The 20,427-nt window shown below is 41.1% G+C and overlaps 1 long non-coding RNA gene across 1 annotated transcript in view; it reads left to right on the forward strand.

Moving 5' to 3' along the window:
• LOC141408626 (uncharacterized) overlaps positions 1 to 20,427 on the forward strand; it is an 80,098-nt gene that overhangs the window by 54,087 nt on the left and 5,584 nt on the right. The window lies entirely within an intron of this gene.

Consider the following 20,427-nt stretch of genomic DNA (forward strand, 5'->3'; position numbering starts at 1 on the left):
CCAGTGATGTTTTATCATCCCTTATAGATTGGTATCCCAAGAACCTAGAGCTACAATAGGTTACTGCAGGCTGTAAGGAGACAGAACATTAACCTCTTCTACCAGACTTGTGAAAGTGGATGCTTTCCTTAGAAAGACTTGGTAGGCTGAGCAACCTTTGTGGTTATGGTGAGCAGTTACATGAACCATTGGGTGGGAGTCTGACTTGTTGACATAGTATGTTTCTTCTACACATTAGATTCTGAGTCTCTGATTTTGTGTATAAGTGCTCCAGAACAAGAAGATAGTGCCTCAGCAATTCCCGAACCTGGTTCAGTTTACTGATTGCAATGATCATTACACGAACCTGAACAGCTGAGATGGAGTGATAAGATAGGTAGTTCCAACTTCAGGGAGGCCAAGATCTATCTGGTAATTATGGGAGTGCCACAAGCAAAACAGATAAAAGAATGACTTCTTAAACAATTATTCTGGGAACACTGTTCTTATCTGAAGGTGCCCTGTAATTCTTCTTGAGACTTATCTTCATCCAGCCATTATCTTCATCATCATCATCCCCATCATGAAGCGTTACCATGATCCTCACTACCACCATCACCACCACCACTATTACAATAATCAGCATTTCCTGAGACTTCTAATGTGTCAGCTTCCACTTAAACCTCTGCCTGTGATTTCTTCCTTTGATTTTGAAGTATCTGGAGATTTATCTTTCTTTGGAGCCCAGATACGTATTTTGTAAGTGTTCATTTCTATATCGCCTAACATATATGTGTTGGAAGCATAGAGAATAATCAGTTAATTCCAGCTTAGCCTGCCATGTTGCTGGCAAATCTCCCACAGAAATTCATTTAGCCATTGGACAAATACTTAGCCGCAAAAGTCCTTGCCTACATGACACTTAGAATTCTGCAGAAACCTACTCTGGACTTGCTATATGCCAGGAGACTATTCTAGGCTTTACACATATGAACTCACTGAGTCATCACAATCACCGAGGGAGGGTAGTGGCATTATTATCTCCATTTTACAAATGAGAAAACTGTAGCACACAGAGGTTAAGTCAGTTGTCCAAGGTCACACGGGTAGTGAGCAGTGGAGCTAGGGTGTAAATTCAGGCAGCATGGGCACTGAGTTTATGGTTTGACCATTATTCTGTACAACCTTTCTGTATGTGGATCTATGCCTAGAATACATGGGTCTCTCAAAAGTTTTTAATTGAATCATTAAATGATCACACAGTACTACATCATCTGCTGCTTGTGTATCTTCCAGTAGATTCTAAGCTCCTTGATGTTCAGAGGAATATCTTCCTTGACTTTTTAGGTATGGAGCCACGCACAAAGCCTGCACAGAGTATATGCTCAGTAAGATGTCAAACACTGGAATGAATAAATTGCTAAATGGTCCCTAGAATGACAATGCTTCTGGACTTTGGCATACATATGAGTGAGAATCTGGGAAAGTGACTCTGAGATTGCAGGTGGCCTGCCCAGCCCTCACCGGTGGTCTGTACCCCCTACTTCTGGCCACACTTCATACGGGCTGTCAGTACATAACTGAAAGCCACAGGGCTGTTGGTAGGTCACTGAGGTCTTAAAGTTTGGAAACTTTTCTGGAGCTTCATTTTAGGGAAAACTCTTGACAATTAGCAAGGAGTGATTTACTCTCCAGGGAACCCCCGGAAATTGTCATCAATACCTAGAGTAGCTCAGACCTGTGGAGTCTCAAGGTCATCATCTCAGATTTGATGTCCCACAGAGTGTTATAAAGAGCTACATTCTGCCATCTGACATGAATGAGCGAGGCACTTGCAGGATTATTTGAATATATCCTAATTCCTGTTATAAGTGAACAGCAGCATCAATTTTTAGAAGTCTCACTGTAAGTATTTACACTAAAACATTTCAGATACCCAAAGTTAAGAATGTGGAAGGCTATCACATATGATAAAATGGATGCTGGGCAAAAAGTTGTTCTCCTAATTGGTCTAAATGAGAAGGTTGCTAAATGAGAAGGTTGAATTAGATGATCTCTAAAGGTCTTTCCACATTGTTTGTGGAATGATGTATCTATCATTTTTTGTATGCCTACTCTATACCAGCACTATTTTGGGACTCTACCTTTATTGTTTCTAGTAGATAAATATCAAAATAAAGTGACCATGTATTAACTACATTCCTACAAAGACATGCTATTTATTCATTCATTTATTACCTATTGATAGTTTACTGTATGCTAGGCATCAGGCTGGACACCAAGTACCGTGACAGGTGTTGGGACATAAGTTGCCCAGTGTCACAAAGATAAAGAGGGTAGGATAGGAATCAACCTCAGGTACATTAAACTAAAGTTTGAGCTCTTTCTCTAGCTCTCATACCTTTCTTCTAAGGTTCTTTGTCCTTAAAATACATGTGAATAGCAAAGACATGGAATCAACCTAGATGCCCATCAACAGTGGATTGGATAAAGAAAATGTGGTACATATACACCATGAATTACTACATAGCCATAAAAAAGAACAAATCGTATTCTCCATATTAATATGAAGGCCATTATCCTAAGCAAATTAATGCAGGAACAGAAAGCCAAATAATGCATGTTCTCGCTTATAAGTAGGAACTAAACAATGGGTACTCATGGACAAAAAGGTGGCAAGAATAGACACCAGAGACTACTGAATGGGGGAGGGAAGAAGGGAGATGAGGGTTGAAAAACTACTAGGTACTATGCTCACTATCTGGGTGATGAAAGCAATCATACCCCAAACCTCAGCATCACACAATATTCTTATGCAACAAACCTACACATGTAACACTGAATCTAAAATAGAAGTTGAAATTATAAAAATAAAATAAAATATATGTGAATTACTGACACTTTTTCTAATTCCTACTCCAGTGATTCTCCTGGCCATGTATTAGAATCATTCAAACCAATTAGATAAATATTTCTCAGGGAGGGGGAGGGAGAATCAATGTTTTGTTTTCAAAATTCCCCAGGTGATGGAAATGTGCTGCCAGAGTTGAAAACCAAATCCTTTTAGAGTCTAACTTTATGAAATTTTTTTTGTTTAGAATTGTGGTAAAATACACATAACATAAAATTTACTACTGTAATCACTTCGAGTGTACAGTTCAATAATATTAAGTACACTCACATTGTTGTATAACTAATCTCCAGAATTATCTTCATTTGCAAATCTGAAGCTCTGGTACCCATTAAGCAGCTCCCTCTGCCCCCTCCCTTCTTCAGTCCCTGACAACCACTTTTTTATTTTGACCTTATGAATTTGCTTATTCTAGGTACTTCATAAGCGGAATTGTATGGTATTTATCTTTTTGTGACTGGTTTACTTCATTTAGTATAATGTCCTCAGATTTATCCATGTTGTAGCATGTGTCAGAATTTCCTTCCTTTTTGTCTTTGTGTTTGCAACTATAATAGAATACCAGAGGTGAGGTAATGATAATGAATGCAAATTTATCATATTATAGTTCTGGAGACCAGGAAGCCCAAGACTGAGAGGCCAGCATTTGGCTAGGGTCTTCTTGCTGTGTCATCCCATTCCAAAAGTCTGAAAGACAAGAGAGGGCAAGAGGGAGCTGACTTTGTCCTTTTATAACAGCACCAATCCCACCTATGGCAGTGGGACCTCATGGTCCAACTACATCTTACAGGTCCCACCTCTTAATATGGTGTATGATGGTGATTAAATCTCAACATGAGTTTCGGAGGGGACAAACATTCAAACCGTAACACTTTTTAAGGCTGAATAATATTCCATTGTATGTATATACAATGTTTTCTTTACCCATTCACCCATCAATAGATGACTGGGTTGCTCTCAACTCTTGGCTATAGCAAATGACGTTGCTATGAACATAGGTGTACAAATACCTTGTTGAGATCCTGCTTTCAATTCTTTTGTGCATATACACAGAAGTGGAATTTCTGGATCATACAGTAATTCTATGTTTAGTATTTTGAGGAACTCCTATACTGTTTCACACTGGCTGCACAATTTTGCATTCACATTAACAGTGCACAAGGATTCCACTTTCTCCACATTTTCACCAATGCTTGTTATTCTCTCTCTCTCTCTCTCTCTCTCTCTCTTTCTGTGTGTGTGTGTGTGTGTGTGTGTGTGTGGTAGCTATCCTAATGAGTGTGGTTTTCTAATTTAATTTTTAAATCCATTTGTATTTATGTGTGGGGATCTATTTTATCACATAGTTTTAGTTATTTGTGAATTTTTCAATGATTTTACATCATTTTTCTACTCTCATTTGAAGAATCTCTTAAGAGTCAGTATTGATCACCCTTCTTAGAACTTGGGAGTGGGTTGATGCTGAAGAGTCATTCGACAGGATCTCTGTTTTCAAGTTGCTTACAGTCTAGCTGGGAGCTTGCTTACAGCCTTGCTGGATTTTTGTCTTGGCTCAACTCATATCTGCTGCTATCTGGTGGCTCAAGTCCTTGAAAGATAGAGATGGCTGAAAATGCATGGTAGCCAAGTGGAGGGTGAGACGGTATTCCATATGGAGAGAATACGTGGAGTGAATTATGGAGCTGGGAATGGGCATGCTATTTTGGAACAAATACTGGCCTGATTAGAACTCAAATTTATGTTGGAAAAAGGTGGGGAAAACTATCAGATCAGTCCAAGCAGGTATGGGATAATCTTGGAAGTCAGGTGGGGCATTGAGAATCATTGGGGCAGGTTGCAGGGTTCTCCAGCAGGGGAGTGCACACCAGGCTCCAAGAAGTGTTTGTGTTGATGGGAATAGAGGAGAGATGCCACAATGAGTGAGTGGTCGCCCAGGCAAGAGCATCATCAAAGGCACTAGACTTATCTTTAAGGGAGAAACTGTAAGTGTTGGAGACAGATTGAATATGGGAACCAGAGAAGAGGTGTCTTTCAGAACTGTGGAATATTCTGGGAGATGAAGTAGTTATTTCTTCAAAGATGATTGTAAGCTGGTTGTGGTAGCTCCCAGCTGTAACCTCAATAACTTCAACTACTCAGGAGGCCAAGACAGGAGGATTCCTTGAGGTCAGGAGTTCAGGGCCAACCTAGGCAACATAGCGAGATCTCATCTTAAAAAATAAACAAATAAATTAGCTGGGTATGGTCATGTGAACCTATAGTCCTAGCTACTTGGGAGTCTGTGGCAAGAAGATTGCTGGGGTCCAGGAATTCAAGGCTACAGTGAGCTGTGAGGCTGCCCGGGTGGCAGTATGAGACCCCATCTCTACAAAAAACAAACAAAGGAAATTGTAGTTGTGAGGAAGATGGAGAGCCCCAGTAATGGTATTCATTATGTTTGAGTGCAAGGGAGAGAAAACCAAAATATCAGCAACTTAAACAAGACGCAAGTTTATATTTCTGACACTAAAACCAAGTCCAAAACTGAGCAGACTAGTATTCATATAAGTGGTCAGGATTCCCATGGTCACATCAACCCCAGTGTGGCCACTGTCCTGCTGACCTCTGCCCTTCTCTTCCTTCCACTTTCTTCTGACTGTTAAAATCCAAGCCTTCTTCCTTCTTGATTCCCCACAGCCAGCCAGGAGCAAATGCCACTGTCCATCTACAATGCATCTTTGCCTGTTCACTCGACTCCACCTGCCCCAGTGCTGGTCTCAGCTCTCTCCTTGCGATTTTCCCCCAGCCGCCTTGAATGTTCTTCCAGTCTCTTCTCTAATCCATCTTTCTCATGGCTGTCAGGTTAGCCCTTCTAAAGAGCACATCACTCCTGACCCACAGCCTTTTGATGATGTCCTATAGCTTCTAAAATAGTCAGAACTCTTGAGCTTGACATTCAAGGCTCTAGGTCAATTAGGTAAAATCTTTTCTTTTTTAGGGGGGAAGGGGGAATGGAGTCTCACTCTGTCACCCAGGTTGGAGTGCAGTGGCACGATCTCGGCTCACTGCAACTTCCGCCTCCTGGTTTCAAGTGATTTTCCTGCCTCAGCCTCCCAAGTAGCTGGGAATACAGGCTCGTGCCACCACGCCTGGCTAATTTTTTGTATTTTTAGTAGAGATGGGGTTTCACTGTATTAGCCAGGAGGGTCTCAATCTCCTGGCCCCATGATCCACCCACCTTGACCTCCCAAAGTGCTGGGATTACAGGCATGAACCGCCACGCCCGGCCAATTAGCTAAAATCTTAAAGACAATTGCTTAATTTCATTTTAACATTCTTATTTTAATTTCATCTAATTTTTAAAACACTTTAAAGGAGATAACTTTTAGGTAAATTTCTTTTTAGGAGAATTAATGACTAGGAGAAATCACTTAAATTGAAGTGTTTTCACATTCAAAGCCAATAACAAGATGACTGCACTCCACCTTTTCAAATGTAGTCCAATTTTGTCTTAATGGATCAAGACCATTTATCCAAGTTACCAAAAATCTATGAGTTTTCTAGATTATCTTTGAGTCTCCACGAGTCAGTTAGGAAGTTGGATCTGAGAAGGGTTGACTTAAAACCCAGGAGTAGGCCTGGCTGAGGTCTAGATGTGCCTAAGGGCTTGTGGTTTTGTGAGCTCTGCCCTGCTCTGATGCTTTCTTGACAGCAAAGAAACCCGACTCCACCCCGTGTGTCTCCAGGAAGTGAAGGGTGCACACTGGAAGGGGGTTGTTATGGTCCTTGGCAGCATCTATCTGGAACTGGCTTAGGATGGATACAGATCTGAATCTCAGCCCCATGCTTACTCTCTTGTGATCTCGACATTTTGCCTTTTATTTCTGGCCTCGGTTGCCTCGCCATAAAAAGGGACTGATCGCAGGATTTCACACCCTCCTCATGTTGTTGTTAAAAAGATTAAAGATGCCAGGACACTTTTCAATTATAACTATCTTATGGGAATTTTAATACTTCCTCTATTTGTTTTCTAGGACTGCTGTAACAAATTAGGGTGTCTTAAGATGACAGAAATGTATATTTTCACAGTTCTGGAGGCTTGAAATCTAAAATCAAGGTGTCTGCAGACCCACACTCCCTCCAGGGGCTCTAGGGAAGAATTCTTTTCTGTCTCTAGGGAAGAATTCCTTTTTGTCTCTTCCTAGCTTTTGTGTTCTGGCAATCCTGGGCAGCCCTTGGTTTGTAGAGGCATTACTCTTTTGCTGTGGGAGGTGGATTGGAGGAAAGAGCACCAGATACCCAGGTTCTAGTCCGAGTTCTGTGGGATTTTAAGTAGGTCCTTTCACCATCTAGCTCTCAGTTTCTGCATGCATGAAACAGGGCATTAGGCCATGAGAGCTGTAAGACCACAGGCCTGTGAAGGGGCTTGGAGAAGAGGGAGGGCTAAGGACTGCTTAAGAAAAGAGGGCTTAAGAAAAATTGCCTGCCTTTTATCCTGCTTATAAAAATTGTACATTCAGTTGCGATGGTGGTGATGGTTACACAACAATGGGAATGTACTAAAGCCACAAAACTGTACAATTAAAAATGGTTACAGACCGGGCGTGGTGGCTCACGCCTATAATTCCAACACTTTGGAGGCCGAGGTGGGTGAATCATGAGGTCAGGAGTTCGAGACCAGCCTGGCCAACATGGTGAAACTCCATCTCTACTAAAAATACAAAAACTAGCCGGGCGTGGTGGCACACGCCTGTAATTCTAGTTAGTCAGGAGGCTGAGACAGGAGAATCACTTGAACCCGGGAAGTGGAGGTTGCAGTGAGCTGAGATCACACCACTGCACTCCAGGCTGAGGGACAGAGAGAGACTCCATCTCAGAAAAAAAGAAGAAGAAAAAAAGAGGTTACAGTGGTACATTTTATGTTATGTACGTTTTACCACAACAAAAAACAACAATGAAAGTCGTCATTTGTGATACAGGGTTTCGCAGTTTATAAATTTCTTTCATCTCTCTATGTGATCTTCAGAACAGCTCCATGAGGTAGGCATGATAAGTGTTGGTATTCCTATTTTACAGATGGGGAAACAGATTCAAAGCAGAATGCCCTGCTGCAGTTTCCTCATCACAAGTGTGCTGTTTTTTTCCAGCATGCCACTGTGGCTGCCTCTGGGCTTAGCACTGGCTCACTCTAGAACTGAAGACGTGTTCATGGGCTCTGTGTCACCCAATGCAATGCCACACACTGTGGGTGTTCTGTGAACAGCTCTTGGTGTTGATGACTCAGATGTTGGGGAGAGGAAGGAGAAACTAACAAACGGGGGGATTTGACCAACACATATGCCAGGCACTGACCTAGGCTCTGTGAGCTCAGCAGTGAACCAAGCAGATACAGCCACTGCCTTCGTGCAGCTCAGCATCTCATGGGAAGGCAGGCACTTAGTCAATAAGTGCAGAGCCAAAGTTTAATTGAACATGCACAAGCATGTGATGTGTTGCAGAGGGGAAGCTGCAGTGCTTTGGATGGAAGGAGTGGAGAAACTCACTGACATTGTGGTGGTAGTCAGGGAAGGCTTCCCAGAGGAGGCGAGGCAGTCACAGAGACCTGTCAGAGGAGTGGGGGTTGGGGCAGGGCTGGCACTGAGGGTGGACCCAAAGGTTACAGGAAAGCTGGAAAGAAGATCATAACAAAGGTTCTGTTTTACTTCCTTTGTTGTAAAGTGAACTTCCTCAAAAAGCACCTTGAAAAAAAGAGAAAATGGTTTCAGGAGCTGTTATTTTTTGCCTCCTTGGCCTCAAAACTGAGCTGAATGGAGGAAGTTTAATGTGAAACTTTTGATGCACTGTGCATTAATTAATTAATTAACCCATAGTGCATCGAATGTCAAAGGCATTTAATGAAAAAGCAAAGGCGCCAGGCCTTTGGTTCTGCTCAAGAGGCATGCCCACTTGCAGAAGCCCTCGGGGGTTTAGGAACCTGCCTTTCTGTCCCCTTAGATGCTATTAGGGTGAATCCGAGGGATGTGAGAGTGAGTGAGTTAAATAGCTAAGCAGTACTCCAGTGCCATTCTCTTCCCTCTCTACTCACACCCCTGCCTGGGCTTCTCACAGCTCTGAGAAGCTCTGGAGTACTCCTTTTCCTCCTCACTTGAGACTATCTCAAGAAATCATGGTGTAGAGACACTAGCAGCATAATCTGTGGACTCTTACATTGTCTTTTTTTTTTTTTTTCCTTATTAATTGCATGACCACAGTTTTCTCACCTGTAGCATGGGGGATGATACTGCCTTCTTCATAAGATTAGTCCTTTGAATTTTTTAGAATTTGTATTTTATAGATGCAGCAACAGGACCCAAAAAAATTAAGTGATTTGTGCAAAGTTACACAGCTGGTAACAGTGATGAGAAATGGAGCTCAGGTTTTCTGTTTCTAAACCCAGTGTTCTTTCCACTAGCAAAGCTTCCCAGCCATGGCATATTGATGGGTCCTCAGTATCCAAAATGTCAGTGTCCTGGGATGACGAGGTAAGGCCTGGGGCTCCAAGGCAAAAGGTTGAGAAGCCCTGAATATAGGACCCTGTAGTTAAAAAAAAAAAAAAAATGGATGTGCTAATGTTGCTATAATGTCATTGAGCATAGGTTTAACTTTTTTGTTATTATTTTTGTGCCAGGTTATTTGTTGGAAGCAGAATTATCTACTAGAATTGGCCTAGGAGTGTCACATCTTTGTGTGTTAAATGACACAGCTGTGGTATCATTAGAGCTCTACTTCCCTTCCTGCTGGGCAGCTCAGCATCATGTGTTCCCGATCTCAGCCCTAGACTCCTGGGGTCACTGTCTAGTCATGCTGCCTTTCTTAGTGTCAGAGTCAGCTTATGACACAGTCTCAAGGAGTCACTGCCACCTCTCTTATTTCCATGTCCCCGATTTCAAATTTATTTTATTTTTATATTCATTTATTTATTTTGAGATGGAGTCTCACTCTTGTTGCCCAGGAAGGAGTGCAGTGGCACGACTTCAGCTCACTGCAACCTCCGCCTCCCGGATTCAAGCAATTCTCCTGCCTCAGCCTCCCGAGTAGCTGGGATTACAGCCATGCACCACCACACCTGGCTGATTTTGTATTTTTAGTAGAGACGAGGTTTCACCATGTTGGTGAGGCTGATCTCAAACTCCCGACCTCAGGTGATCCACCCGCCTCGGCTTCCCAAAGTGCTGAGATTACAGGCATGAGCCACTGCACCCAGCCCCAATTTCAAATTTATCAGAAAGAGCTGCTTAGCTTTCAATGTCCTTGCATGGACCCTGTTACATATAATGGTCTTTAGGCCACACTCCTTTTAGTCAGAAAACGTGAGTGAGTGAGTTGGTATATTCTTCCTCTTCTACTTTTTTTTTTTTTCTTATTCACTGTTAATTCCCCTTAAAAAATCAAAGGATAGGAGAACTTTAAGCATTTTGAAAGAGACAGTTAATCAATACACATTATTCTCCAAACATTCTAGGAAATTCAAGGAAATTATAAAGTGCCTCCTAAAGACCTCTTCAGATATCTGTGTGCCTGCCCTTCAGAGAGAAAGTTTCCTCTTGGCACATAAAGAAGTCAAATTAGGCCCAGAAGAGACTATCCTTGTTGGAGCGTGAATGTCAAAGAAACAATCTTCAGTAAAAGAGCTTTCTCTCTCAGCATGCTCTGAGAGAAGAATAACTTTGGTTATTGGTGATGCCTGTGAAAAGAGTAGTGAAAGAGTTTTGGGGATCACAAGAACGGATATTTGTATGAAGTCTGAATGTCTTGATTAGTAGGAATTTTAGCTTCTAGCATCCTTGGTAAAGAAACTTTTTACTTCAGAGTGCACTGGGATTTGGGAGCTGCAAAAGGGATAGTACCCAGCCTCTCCCAAGAGAGGTGCTAAGTGCCTTTATCAGGCTCAGTGGTACCTGCTTGGGAACAATCTCTTTAGATGTATGGAATAAACACTTGCCCATCTCCTCTGCCAACTTCAGAGCGAGGACCTGGTATGACTTTGGGGCCAGGACATTGTCCCCAGCCCAGAGGACAGTCCTGCTTGGAGGATATTTACAAATACTTTCCTGGTGACCAGGTTTCATAGCTTAGAGATTTCAAGAGAATTGGCTTACAGCAAAAGGCAGTCCCTAGGAACTGAAACTTAAAGAGTTTCACAATCGTTAATCAAGCTAAAGTTCACCTTTTCTGTGGGTGGGTGAGTCCCATGATTCCAGCTCAGCCTGGTCCAGCTGGCTGGAGTCTTCTTTTGGGAGACAAACCACAGCTGAGCACCCTCCCAGGCCCTGAGAGGAGGTCACATCTCTCACAGCCTCCTGGGTGTCAGAGGCTGTGGCCACCAGTGGTCCCTACACCAGTCAATGTGGTCCAAGCTCAATGCCCCTGCTTATCAGTTTACAGAAATTATTCAGTATCTGTTTATACTGCAAGAACTAGCTCAGAAGCCCCAGTCACCTATCTCTGGGGGAATAGTGCAGGAGCAATCTACTCAGCTGAAACACATTAGGAAGTAGCATTGTTTAGAGTATAATTCAAATCTCAATTTTTCCATTTTCCATCTGTATAACTTTGGGCAAATACTTAACATCTGTGAGCTTCAGTTCTCTTACCTATAAAATAGAAATAATATTGTATTTCTTAAATAATATAAATTATATGAAGCATGCACAATGTTTAGCCCAAACCCTGGCAAGGAGTAGGCCCTCAATAAATGATGGATGTAAACTATGCCAGCAATACAAGAAATGGAAGTGGAGGCTTCCCCTGCATTGACTTAGGGCAAGTCCTTCCTTCTTGGGCTTATGTCAACTGAGAGATGGTATTAGATCAGGGAACACCTTGGTGAAATCAGATCCAAGAGAACTAGGCTTGAGTTCAGAGGCCCTCTGGCTCTGAGGAGGTTTCTGTCAGGCCCCAAGGCTGTGCCAGATTCTGCTGGAAACGTTGTACTCTTTATTCATTCTTCGTAGCCCACCTCTCAGGCCAACCACCTTTTGGTTGATACACAATACATCTCTAAACCCTTGATTATACCAATAATCCGACTGAAAGACAGCTTGGGTCTCCTTGTGGGCTCAAGGATACTTCACAGAGCCTCTTAAAGCATCTAAAATGTACCAGACATTAATCTAAATGCTGGGAATAAGGAGATAAATAAAATAAACTAAATACCTGCCCTCATGGGGCTTACATTCTCATGGGGAGACAGACAATAAACAAGAATATAATTAATGCAATATAATATAATATATAATACAAAAATTTAATATAATATAGTGTTATGAAAATAAAAAAAACAAGCAGCTGAGGAGATCAGAAAAGGTCTTTCTGGCAAAGTAATGTTTGAGCAGAATCTTGGATTAAGTAATGAAGAAAAGCATTGAATGTCTGGGATAAAACTGTCCTGTGCAAGTGGAATGACAAGCACCAATTTCCTGAACCAAGAGGGTGGTTGTTAGATTAGAGAACACAAGGGGCTGAAGTGGGGTCAAACAAGGGGACAGAAGAAAATGAAGTTAAGGGATCAGGGTAAGCCAGATCTGCAGGGGTCTCACAGATCATGATAATGTCTTTGGAGTTTATTTGGAATGAGACAGGAAATCATGAGGGGTCTTTGTGAGTGATCTGATTTATGTCTTTAAACGATCACTCTGGTTGCCATAGGAAGAATAGACAATTAGGTGGTGAAGGTAGAAAAAGGAAGACTGGTGAAAACCCTTTTGCCGTGTTCCAGACAGGGAGTGTTTGTGGGTTGGGGGAAGGTGGTATTGGTGGAGATAAGAAGTGGCTGTATTCAGGATATATTTTGAAAATGAAAGTGATGGTCCTTGTGGGATAGATTGGATATAGATGTGGGGGCTATGGAACATAAGAGTCAAAGATGAGTCCCACTTTTTGACCTGAGAACCTTGATGAATGAAGTTGCTATTTATTGGGATGAGAAGAGCTGCTGAAGGAATAGACTGGAGGAGTTAGAAATGCTGAGTCCATCCCCAGATGGCTTTCAGACATCTGAGTGCAGTCACTGAGGTCCTTTTGAGGGTCAGAGTGCTGGGAAGACGAATCAGAGGCCTTGCTTTCCCAAAGGAGGCAGCAAGCACTCCCTGTCTGTGATCACAGAACTGAAGCTGTAAAGAGCACCCACAGGAGGTGCTCCTTGGATGCTCAGTCTTAGAAAAGAGGCAGGGTGACTGTGACCGAGGCTGGGGGCAGCTAAAAGTTAGACTAGTGATGGATAATATTTGAACATAGAGAGCTGCTCAACACTGCATTTGGACTTGAATCTTTTTGTGTAAATAAGAAAGAAAAACCTGGGTTCGTAGAATGTCTTACAATTTAGTATGTGCTTTCAAATCCATCGTCATATTTACCCTATGAGGTAGTGACTGCTATCTTCAGTTTGGAGATGAGGAAATGGAAGTTCAGAGACGTTCAATGACTTGCCTAAGGTCACAGAACTAACAGGTAAGGGAATCCTCAAATCTAGAAGTTTTGTAACCCCTAAAATATCCATTTTGTTGTTTTGTTTTCATTTTATCCTGGTTATTATGGAATAGTCACATTGATTCTGCCAATTAAAAAATCAAATCTATAGTATCTAAGATGGCTGTAAAATGTCCTCGTTGTCCCCTGTTGACTGCACATGACCTGTGTGGCCTCCCAGGCATTTCTTTGCAATCCAAGGCTTTTCTGGAAGCTTTTTGTGAGTATCACCCCAATTCCTGTCCCTCTTAACAAATTCTCTTTTTAATCAATGGTTTATTTGCATTGAAAGAGGTTTTCATGCTGAGCAATATTTTGGGAACATTTTACAATTCCTGTTGCTAAAGTTCCGAGAGAAGACATTCCAAAAAAGGCCCTTTCTCTATCGGATTATTTCAAAACAATGGGAAGAGAATAGTTTTTCAATGAGCATTTCAGAAATTCCTGCAAGGTATCATTTAGTTCTGATTGAGACCACGACGGTGTCTACTTGGTGCTAAACACTTGAATGAAAAATGAAAATGACAAGAAATGAGATGTTAGGACTGGGTAAAAGTCCAGCTCTGATGTCCCTTAGACACTGTAAGTCATTGCCCTTGGGTCACCCAAATACCCTTAGGCTCTCCTCTCAATCATAGCAGCCTATGAAGGAGTGGACAGAGCCCTGGGTCTGAAGAATGACGTTGGAGTGTCACTCTTAACTCCGGTACTTCCTGGTGTGTGATCTTGTCCAGACTCAGCTTCATCATCTGTGAAATGAATATGAGAATGCTCACACAACTTCCTTTAAAAAGTTTATAGGAACAAATTAAGCAAATTTTGAACTAGGCAGGAGTCTTGTTGTACTTATCTTTGCATCTGCAGATCCAAATACAGGCATGTAATAGGGACTGAATACGATTTTGTTGAATATTTTATAAATGGGTATAGTACAGGCAATGCTCTAGCACCTATTATTTACATAACTCTATTCATACTTGCCAAGTACCTCTGGTATGTAAGCAAAGTTGCCATTTCTAGAATATGAGGACACATAATCAGAAAAATAATATTTACTAAAAGCATAAAATGTGCTATGCTAGATGTGAAAATGTTTTTTCAGTTAGTCCAAGCAGTGAATAATCCCAGCTTTTGTTCTACTTGGAGCACCTGTTTGTAATCCATGTCATAAATATTTTCATGACTATTGCTTAGTAGTCAATGAGTTTCTTTGTTGGCATAGAATTTAAGATATTTCCCTAATAAGGACACCCAGTGTTAAAGCAATGAATTTCTATAGCTATGCAGTTCAGAGAGTTACCTAGGAGATGAAAAGCTAATCTGTCTGGAATTTCTGCCCTTGAGACCAAAGATACTATAAATTTGCTCTGGAAGAAAATAATCATGGTAAGCATCTTAATTTCTTCCATCTCGTTTCCAAGCAGATGTCGCCGTGTTTTAGCCTGGAATTCATCATCTCTCTGATACATCAACATTGACATATTACATCTTCATCTCTTATTATAGAAAATGGAAATGAAACCAGAATGTGAGCATGTTGAATGAATTGGACTCCCCAGAGATTTGGGGGAGAAGAAAACCTCCCACTCGCCTTTGACTTTTGGATTTCTTGTTTCCTTCATGTTTAGATTGCACTTTGAGAAGTCCATCTGGAAGTTCACTTTGTATATTTTGCAAATGCAAGCAGAGCTTATTATCAAAAGACAAAGCTCCAGAGGAAGCAAAACATTTGGGGAGGTGGGAGAGAAGCACCTAAAAAATCTAGTGACAGTATGAAGGTTAAACTCCAGAGATTAAACTCCATTTATTTCTGGGCTTGACTTTGTCAGTCTGCTAGTGTGGGTGAATGCTTAGATATGTTTAGCCGTTTGCTTTCTATCCATTAAGCTCTCCGTTTAGAGGATGAATTTGGATAGGTGTCAATACCTGCAAATGTCATCAATCCTGTAACACCTTTTTGGTGCTGAGTTATCATAGGAGCACTGCACAGCCTGCCTGGGACTCCAGTCCTCCCACAGTGGGCATCACTACACTTCTTTCATTTTTCTGGCCTCAGGAAAACATTCTTCGGATTTCAGGATCCTATTATATGTTGAGTGAATTGCGTTCTTCTTGAATTCCTTACAAAGTCACTCTGGTCCTTTGAGATTAGAAGTTTAAACTTGGAAGGCCATACCTCATCGAGTTCTCTTCACTGTGGCTCCCCAGGCATTTCTGTCACAGCCAGACTTAATCCCCTTCAGACATATCAAGTCAACCATCAGTGAAGGTGGTCTTTATTTCCTTCCACATGCTGCAGAGATTAAGGCCGCCTGATTTTCTCATATATTCCCTGGCACACTGACCACAGACTCTGCTGTGGTCCAAGATGGATAGAAATAATGTTTACAACTTGGCCCAAACTTGTTGGCCATTTGTGGGAAAAATCCATTTTATCCTAGAGTCACAAGGGCTAATGCCATCTTGGCCATAATAGGCTAATTGGAATGAACATTAACACCCCAGGACCTCTTCGTTAATTTATGGACCAGGGAAGAGAAAAAGCTGTTTGTTTTAGTAGTTCTGGGGAAAACTGTCAGCATTAGGCATTGGGGGATAGGAGGCTGGGGGCATGAGAATGGCATTGAATTTAGAGTTGGAACCCAAGTTCAAATCCTAGCTACAGTATCCTCTAGATCTCTAGATATGTGACCTTGGACCAGTAGCTTAATCTTCCTTGGCCCATGTTCTCACCTGGAAGATGAGAATGCTGTTATCTGTTCTACACAATCACTAAATGGTTGTTATAAGGGATAGGGGGTGTCTTGAAAACAATCAAGTGCTAATGGAGTTAAGAGCTACTGCCATTGTCACCCACATCACATTATGAGTGGTCTAATAACCATTTATTGCAAGTTTTATGACAAATTCTATATAACAAAAGTTTCTTATGTGCCTCTCTGAGCCTTGGTTCTCTTACTATAAAACGATATGAAAATGATTCTACATAGCTCACAGATTCAATGAGACAATGAGTATGAGTAGGCCTGGACCGCACAAGGTGGGTTTTATCTCTCTCTCTCTTGACACTAGCCAGGGACCTGGTAGAGTAGCTGTTCAATATGTATTTTTTTGATCTAAGTTTCCCACAAATACTTTCCTGAAAGCTTTCTGGCAATAGGGTCTTGGAATGCCACTGCTGAACACATTGGAAAACCTAGCAAACAAGGAGGCAAGGAAAACTGCTGCCTATCTCCTTGCCCCCAGTTGTGATATTGTCCCCATTTCTCCCAGTCCTGTCCTGGCTGGGGGATGCTGTGATTCCACTTAAAGAGGAAAGTTCAAGATAGCACAGTCCAAGAAGAGAGACCAGGGTAGGGAAGGGACTGGAAACAAAGTCAAATGAAATGAGGCATTTTCATGAGCACTGGGATACTGAATCTGGAGAACAGAACCCATGGAGTTCCACGACAGTCATCAAAGATCTGAAGGAATTGGTGTTTTCCAAATTTTCCAATGAAAACCAAAAGTAAGAAAGATATTTTTATAACACAATCTAGAACATATTTATATAAATAACCAAAATTATAATACCAGTTACTATTACAAGCTCTAAATGCTGATATTTTCTACTCTGAATATTCAATTCAATTAGATTTTATTCAATTCTTTCCTCTTCTATCCTATCTTGGCCTTTTCTAATTTCATTCAATATCATGCTAGATGTAATTCCAAAATTGATTTAATGGCATATTAATGAAAAATATTGATGTAGAAGACATGGATAGTCCCAAAAGATGAAATTAGGACTTTGGGTTGAAAATTAGAGTAAATTTCAGCCCAAAACAAAGAAAAAAATTACTACCAATTAAACACACTATAATATAGAATGACTCTCTATGTTAGTGAGACCCTCATTCTTGGATATTTTCAAGATTAGACCTAATTGATATGCTGTATTTATGGATTAAGGGCCCACCAATTTCTAAGACTTCAAGAGTCTACAATTCATAATGAACTAAAAGAGAAAGTCTAGAATATAAAGGGAAGATTTTTGTCCAAAAAAAAAACTAAAAAGAAAGAGGCAAGGATGAAGGTGGTAAAATCTGGGAGATTGTCTCTCCTTAGCTTCTGTCCAGTTAAAGATAAAACATTGCTATATTTTTATTTCTTATTGAATGATCTCCCTTCTCTCCTTTCTTAAGGAAAAAAAAAATTGTTTCTATTGATAGTAGCACATTTTAAAGCTGTTGCTCCAAAGCTGTTGGGACACCCCTTTTTCAAATGTTATAGTGACTTTAAACCATCACAGGTTAAGTAGTTACCTTTTGGATATTTTACAGAGTTCGTGTTTCACTGTGCCCTGGGCTTAGCACAATGTCAGGTATAGAGTCATCGCAAATAATTGCCTATTACACAAATGAATGAATGCATGCATGCAAGGAGGACTCCACTAATTTTCTTAGAAAGGAGTATCTTTGAGTGACTGGTCTAGATCTTGATGGGAAATAGTGTGTTTACGAATGAGAAAGATTAGTAATGATAGTTGAAATGTTGACCAGCAGATGATATCTAAGCATTCTGGACATTTTTAGAGACAAAAACTCTGAGAATTTCATGAAAATAAAGGATTCCATCTTTAGAAAAACAAACATATGCATATTTATATAAAATTATGCATGCAATTTCAGGAGTGCAGTTATCCACTCTCTAGCCTAAAGTTAAGCTTAGCAACTGGATCTGACTCAAACAGAAATTTCTTGTATTTGCTTAAGCAGGTAAAATTTTGGAGACAGTGGAATGAAGCTAACAGGAATGCATCCTTACTATGCACCAGGTACATTGTTCAGTATTTTATTTACATTAGTTCATAATAACCATGTGAGGTAGGTACAATTATTGTCTCCTATATAGCCACACATATATTTTATATATACTATATATAATATACATATACCCAAAAATAATATACATATACACACACAAATACATATGCAAACAATGTCACATTCATGCCACCCAATTCTCTTCCTTGTTCTTTTTGTCCCTCAATCAATAGCTTTTATCCCCTGTTCCTCCTCAGGCTCAGAATTTAAAACATAAAAATATTGTTTAGCACTCATCTTTGCAGAAGTCCACTCTCACCTGGTGACCTCTCTAAAACAAAGACGTAGCTCATTCTCTGGGAAGGGAGCACGGGTTTCTGTTTCTTTCAAGCTGGGCTGCATCCTTGGGTCTGTGGAGTGTTGTGTGCTAACGAGTGCTACTGGTGTTGGGGAGTGAGGTCTCCTAGACAGGGTTTCAAGTCATCGACATAGACTAGTTAAAGCAGGAGTACGGGGGAATTTGCTCAGGGGTTCCTTGGAGAGTGAGAAGCAATGACTGAGACTGGTGTGCTGAGCAACCCCATTGTTTATCAAGTGGGAAAGGAAGAGGGTCAGCAGTAGGACACTGAGAGGGAGTAACCAGAGTGAAGGCAGGAGCAGGACTCAAAGGGAATGCTTTCAAAAGCCGAAGGAGGAGAATTTCAAGAAGCAGGACATGGTCAGCAGTGTCATGCCATGAAGGAGAAAGTAAAATGAAGTTGGAAGTAATCCATGGAGTCAGCTATCAGTTCATTGATGTTAACAAGACCAATCTCTGTGAAGCAGTGAGGGCAGAAAGCATTGCTGTGGGGTATGGAGTAAACGAGAGATGAAGAAGTTGAGAACTGAAATATGGACCACTGTTTCTCAAATGCTGGACATAAACTTAGCTATTATCAGTCATCTGCAGGGCTTTAAAAGTGAATAAATCTGGAGTGGATCCCAAGGATCTATATTTCTAGAAAGCTAGGTGTGGGAATTGTAAGAATGTAAAATATATGACAGCAAAGATCCTGTCTCATTCACCACTGAATCCCCAGAAGCTGGAGTAGTTTCTGCCCATAGCAGTTTCTCAGTAACTGTGTAGGACAGCAGTTCCCTGAACTGAACCATTGATATCAGCTACTTTTTATGGACTAGTATTCATAGTAAGAGCATTAACTGAAAATCAGTGAGGATGCAGCAGACTGATGGCCCAAGCACTGTCTCTCAAAAGTTAGGAGACTAAAATGATAAATTAGCTTTTTTTTTTTTTTTTTTTTTTCCTTTTTTGAGACAATGTCTCACTCTGTCACCCAGGCTGGAGTGCAGTGGCACAATAATGGCTCTCTGCAGACTCAACCTCTCTGGCCAAGTGATCCTCCCACCTTTGCCTCCCAAGTAGCTAGGACTACTGGTGCACACCACCACTTTTGGCTAATTTTTGTATTTTTTTGGTAGGGATGGGGTTTCGTCATGTTGCCCAGGCCAGTCTTGAACTCCTGAGCTCAAGCAATCTGCCCATCTCGGCATCCCAAATTGCTGGGATTGCAGGCATGAGGCACCACACCATGTGATAAATGATACAGTTCCTTCCAGTTTATTGCTTCGGTTCTGAGAATTATAACAAAAAGCCTCTGATTGATCTGGGGCAGCTATTAGCAAATCAGAACTGACTCATTAGAATTGTTCATTTTAACAGAACGGGCTGTTACTTGTCTGATAAAGACACCTACTGGAAGGCAGTACGTTGTCATAGAAAGGACATTTGGCATCTACTAGAGTTAGTTGTATCTTACATCCAGCTTGTGCAATGATTAAGTCTTTGGGTTGTGGACCCCTAGGGGCCTATGCAGTTAATTCTAGAGAGGTGAGGAGAAGTCATAAACCCATTTCTCACCAGTTGCTGTCTGAAGACTGAATAAATAACATACCTCCAACTATAAATATTAACATTTTTCCCTAAGAACACACATGCTATTGCAATTAATGAAGTACAGCATCATCAAAAAGTGTTCATGAATACCTGAGAGCTTCAAGAGATGATAAATTAGCTTGAATCATATGAAATTGCCATTTTTGTGGGTCACAAACAGGTAAACCTGGGCAATTTCATATAGATTAATCTACTTTGTTTTTCAGTCAAACAGATGATATAAAAATTATGATCTTGGCTGGGTGTGGTGGCTCACGCCTATAATCCCAGCACTTTAGGAGGCTGAGGTGGGT

Source organism: Macaca fascicularis, chromosome 15 (genome assembly GCF_037993035.2).
Source record: "Macaca fascicularis isolate 582-1 chromosome 15, T2T-MFA8v1.1".
NCBI lineage: Eukaryota > Metazoa > Chordata > Mammalia > Primates > Cercopithecidae > Macaca > Macaca fascicularis.